A 6097-nucleotide genomic window follows, 5' to 3' on the forward strand; every position below is an offset into this window, starting at 1 on the left:
CGTTTCGTTGCCTCGTCGGCCGAGTCTTGGTGACCCCCCCCACCCCCCCCCCACCCCCCCCCCCCGCACCCAAAAAAAAACAATCCGCCACCCCCCCCCAACCTGAGACCCCATGCCAGGAGCAATTTGCAGAAGTGCACCCTGCAGACGACCCCATGATCTCATTAAATGTAATTACCATCAGATATTAGTTCTCAGGGGGGAGATAGGGCCAATGGGGGTGTGGGGGGGCACAAGTTTCTCCTGACCAACTTTTTTTTTTCCCAGCAATTTTTGGATGCTATTTTTTTTTATTGTATTTCAAACGTACATTTACTCAAGTGTACATTTTTTGCACTACTATGTACACTGAATAATGCCATCAATAGAACTCACTTTCATTTCTATTGAAAAGAATAAATAACTGGCTAAACAGGAAGTAAATATATGATTCTAGTCACAAATCACAAGTAAGACTTTGTTTTCATTATTAGGTTGACAAATGCACTATGCTAAAGGGGCTAGCCTTAAAATAAATACAGTAATCCTTCGCCACTTCGCTCTTCAAATTTCATGGCTTTGCTCTATCAAAAATATATGAATTAATAAATCATCGCTGTTTCGTGGTTGAATACGGACTATTATTAGGAAAGTAAAATACAAATATAAGGCATTCAGTAGACGCATTCAAAGACGTTGTGAATATATGTAGCATTCTACACTGGCCACTAGGTGTCAGCAATGTTACATTGATGAGATGATAGCCCCTGCAGGAAGTACTGTACAAAAACAGGAAGTAAAAGAACTTTGCCAATGCTAATGTGTTTGAGTGTATATGATGTCTTATTTATGTCATATATGTCTTATTTTCTCTCATTATGTCTCCTTTATTGGGTAATGGGGTGTAAATATGACTATAGGGGTGTTATTTCATGTCTGGAGGGCTCTAATAATGTTAAAATGTGTATTTAGAAGGTGGCAAACAAGTTTTCTATGCTCTACCTATGGAAATATTCCGTTTATTAATCAGAAACCCTATTTCATGTCTTGAGGGTTCTAAAAATCTTAAAACCCATATTTAGAAGGTTATAAACAGGTTTTCTATGATGCAACTATGAAAATATTCCATTTATAAATAGGGAATCCTATTTAGTGGAAATTCACTTATCACGGTTGGGTACGGAGCCAATTAACCTCGATAAACGAGGGATTACTGTACATCAACAGCTAATGTCATTTGAGGTGATTGGAAAAAGCTTTTGGCCAAAAGATGACAGAAATGTTGAAATGTGTCTTGAAATGTGTCATTGCAAGAAACATCTAAAAATCTGCCGTTTTCAGGCCCATTAGTGCTTTAAGTCTAACCCATTTGCATCTTGCTAGAGGCAGACGGAGGTGATCACCATCCCGCCCCGGCTACTTAAGTGCTTATCAAAACATGCTAGCACAAACTAATGGCGTGATTGGCGCTCAATTAGTCCACACAATGTCTGCAACCGCATCCATTAGCAATATGTAAATAAGTATGATGCAGCACTGCGAGTAAGCCAGCTGTGGTCATTCTTGCGTATTGGCAGCGTAACAAAAGACTTTGCATATTTGTACGTTTTGCAGAACAACAAGCATAACAACGCCGATGTCGGCTCCCTCCTCTTATCAAGCGCGCATTCTTGTTGTCCACTTGTGGCGACACCAGGATGGCCCCCGCTTGTATTTGTTTAGCCGCTGCCAACAGCAGATAAGTGTCTCCACACAGTCCTCAACATGCCCCCCCAATGTAAATGAACATGTCCCCCCAGCAGCTAATGACCTTCCTAATGAATGTGCTCCCTGTCACAATCAACATAGCAGCGAGTCTTACAATGGGGGGGCCAGGGTGGTGATCTTTGGCCATTGTAATGGACCTTGAACCCCCGCGGGGAGCCATGAATGGGGCAGCCCCCCCCCCGTCAGACAGCAAATCAAAACAATGCACATTTGTACGTATTTTCTTCATTTAGACTCAATTTTAAGATTCTCAGCTTACATACATACGTATCTTTTGCTGGTGTGAGTTAGTTTGTGTAAAATTTAGAAAGTTATACAAAATATTCCCCAAAAAATTACAAAAAGGAGATGAAAGCTGTACTTTAAACAAGTACGAGTAAGTTACTCTTGCTTAAATGTAGCGATAATACGTCAGCACCATATGAATTTTACGAAGGATGACAATGTACCAGAAGTATTTCCATCCATCCATCCATCTTCTATGCCACTTATCCTCACTAGGGTCACGGGGGCATGCTGGAGCCTATCCCAGCTAAACTTCGGCGAGAGGCGGGGTACACCCTGGACTAGTCGCCAGCCAATCGCAGGGCACATACAGTATAGACAAACAACACGCTCACATTCAGCATGCTAACCACGAGACCACCGTGTGGCCCCAAAAGTATTTCATTATATGAAAATTACTTTTCCCCGAAAACCTTTATTCTTGTAAAATGAACCCCCACCCCAACGTAAAATTACACCATACAACTCCATGTAAAGTAACAATACAGTAGGGCATCTTTCTTTGCCAGAGAATGGCGGAAAATCGTGAGTAATTCATACACCCACATTTTTAACACACGGCTCGCTCCTCCCCACTCCAAACCCACCTGCTAGCTTGACGTTGACATTCTCCTCCGATTTTGGACCGCAGGGAGTTGGATAAAGTGATTGTTATCATTATTGGTTTAGATTCGGCTCCAGAACCTTCCCTTTCTCTCTTTAATCGCCAGTGTTCACTCGCGACACAATCCAGGTTTGATCCCTAAATATCCCTCACACACGTCTGAAAGTATGGCAAGTATAGCTGCTCACCACGACTGAAGGATAACGGATGATGGATGAACACATGGGGTGGGAGTCACGGCGTAGCCTTTCGCCTGGTGCTCAGGCTAGACCAAGAACAGGGGTGACCAAACTTTTTCCACCGAGGGCCTCATACTGAGAAGTCAAAGGAGGCAGGAACTGTTATATTACTTTAAACCAAGCCATGTAAGTACGCTGAGACGTTTTTATTTTTAAAGAAAAAACAGCCTGCACCTCAGCTTTGTGTTTATGACGTGACAAAGCGTATAATTAGTATGAATGAACTTTTTCTCCCCACGTCACGCTTTTTTGCCGATTTCCATTTTATTTTTTTACAAATATTTCAACGTTATCCTCATGCATTTTTTTCTCTTAATATTGTGGCATTATTCTTATAATATTTGGACCTTATTATTGTAATATTATAATTTTTACCCAACTTAAATTTTCTAAAACTGCAACTTCATTCTTTGTTTTATTTGTTTTTCACAATATTACGACTCTTTAGTCTTGAATATTTCAACTTTATGCTGTTTTGTCTTATTATTGTCTTATTATTATGACTTTATTCTCCTAATATTTTGACTTTATTTGCCCAAAGCTATGGCATTTTGTCTCATGAGATTACAACTTCTTTCTCAATACTGTGACTATTTTCCGAATTCAGTCATTCGTTTTCTGTGCCGTTCGGCCTCACTAGAGTCACGGGGGTATGCTGGAGCCTATCCCAGCTGACTTTGGGCGAGCGGTGGGGTACACCCTGGACTGGTGGCCAGCCAATCACAGGGCACATATAGACAAACAACCATTCACACTCACATTCATACCTATGGACAATTTAGAGTCACCAATAAACCTAACATGCATGTTTTTGGAATGTGGGAGGAAACCGGAGACAAGAACATGCAAGCTCCACACAGAGATGTCAAACAGAGATTCAAACCCAGATCTTCCATTATTCTGATAAAATTACAACATTTCTTGTTAGAGAAAAGACTTTATTCTTTATACTTTATTCTCCTAATATTTGGACTTTATTCTCTGAAGATTACAACTTTTTTCCTCTTCATGTTATGACTTTATTCTCCTGATATATCAGCTTTGTTTTCATGAAATTCCGACTTATTTTCTCGTAAGAGTGCAACTGTTTTCTCTTATTAGTATGACTTTATTCTCCTGATATTTTGTCTTTATTCTTGTAAAATTACTGCTCTTTTGCTGTTCCTTTTTTTAGTTTTGTTGTTTTTATTTTTTTTCCGGCAAATGGCCGCAGTTTGGACACCCCCGCTGCCAGTTTTGAGGCCGGATTGACAGCGGAAGCTAGTGCTAACGTAGCCAAACAAACATTTGCGGTTCACAGCCACTAGGGTGCGTTCAAGAACCACCAAACAAAGTGCAAAATCTCATCACTTGACAATAAAGACATAAACATGTAAAAGTGTTGGCCTTTTGTAAACAGTGGTACATGTATGAATATGACCACATATTCGCGAGGCGGGGCATGAATGTGCGAGGATCCATTGCATTAAATAAATAAATAAAAATACCCGTAAAACGGTAGGTCGTATCATTTCAAGGACAGTAAGTGCTGCTCTTAATGCTCCGTTCCTTTGCGAAAGAATGTCGATTAGCAGATGTTAGGACGGATTACAGTAAAGCTTTAAAGATGTTCCTCTGCCTGGTACGAGGCATCTCCCATAAGTCAGCATCATCGCTCTTTGATGGACCAAACCTGCCTCGCAAGCCTTTCGCCTAAGTCTAAATAATGTTCTCTATAGCCTGTTTCCAATTGATACAAGAAAGAAAGCGTGTGACTCCCGCTGTAATGGAAAACAGCCCTGTGTCTCCCCAGCGCCAAGTTTGGAACGCAACGAGTGAGACGAGCGAGGCCGAGAGGAGAATCTGCACAAAATGACCACAAATCAACAAGACTTCCATCAAAAAACAATGTCTAATGGCTGACAGCACAGCAAGAGTGAGTCACCCAGAGGAGACCCAGAATAGTCTGGCTGCTCTTCAAACATTGTTTGGTCATGAAAACGTTTGGGGGAAGCTGCATGGCGAGCGTTGTTCAAGCAGGATGCTGTGAGCTAATAGAAGAAAGGCATTCATTATGGCATTGTGGCATTGCTTCAATAAGATCATGGCAGTTATTACATTCATTAGTAGACAGACTTCCTTGACAGGTTCTTGGATCGGTGATGGAGGAGTCTGACCTCTCCAGAACATAACATCCCAAAGATCATCAATGGGATTCACTAGCTCAGTTCGTAAGGCCCCTTCTTTAAGGGTCCTGGTTTGAGAGCAACTATGGACCGAAATGTCAGAAGTTAAGGACCACGACAGATGGAGGCTATGAATGGTTGATGCATAGATGATGACTTGCATCCTGAGGACTATCAAGTTGTTCTATCTGGAACACCCCAAAGATCTTCTCTGAGATTAGGATTATGGAGGTTCAGTCCACAGTCTAAGAGGTTATGCTCTGGAACATAAAGAATAATAAATTTAGTTAAGGACTGAGACAGATGGAGACCAGGGACGGCTGCACGAGAGATATCAGTTTGTCTACTGAGAACTTCAAAGTTTCTCTTGAGCAAGGCACAGAACTCCCAAACGCCCTTATTTGAACTCACTGGGATCCCAGTTATGGTGGTTGAGTTTGTAAGGCCTCGTCTTTAAGGACTTGGTGTGAGACAGTGGTTCCCAAACTTTTTACAGTGGCCCCTTCAGACATTTGATCTGAAGCCATGTGCTCTCTCATGTACTCCCGCACGCTTAAAAAACAAACCTCATTATCTTAATTAACTTGAAATATTGAATAGAGGCCGCACGGTGGTCTAGTGGGTAGCACGTTGGCCAACACAGTAACAGCTTGGAGTTTGGGAAGACCTGGGTTCGGTTCTCCCCTGGGCATTTCTGTGTGGAGTTTGCATGTTTTCCCCGTGTGCGTGTGGGGGTTTTCTCCGGGTTCTCCGGTTTCTTCCCACATTCCAAAAACATGCATGCATAGGTATGAATGTGAGTGTGAATGGTTGTTTGTCTATATGTGCCCTGCCAGTCCAGGGTGTACCCCGCCTGTCGCCCGAAGTCAGCTGGGATAGGCCCCAGCATGCCGCCGTGACCCTAATAAGGAAGAAGCGGTATAAAATGGATGGATATTGAATAGAATTAATTGGTTAGTACATTTTATAGTGATTAGTAATCCCAGGTCAAAAATATGTATTTTGCATGGTGACATTTTGATAAAGTTTTGACATGAGCACTGATAAACAACTATAAG

This window comes from Dunckerocampus dactyliophorus, chromosome 15, assembly GCF_027744805.1.
Source record: "Dunckerocampus dactyliophorus isolate RoL2022-P2 chromosome 15, RoL_Ddac_1.1, whole genome shotgun sequence".
In the NCBI taxonomy this organism is placed as follows: domain Eukaryota; kingdom Metazoa; phylum Chordata; class Actinopteri; order Syngnathiformes; family Syngnathidae; genus Dunckerocampus; species Dunckerocampus dactyliophorus.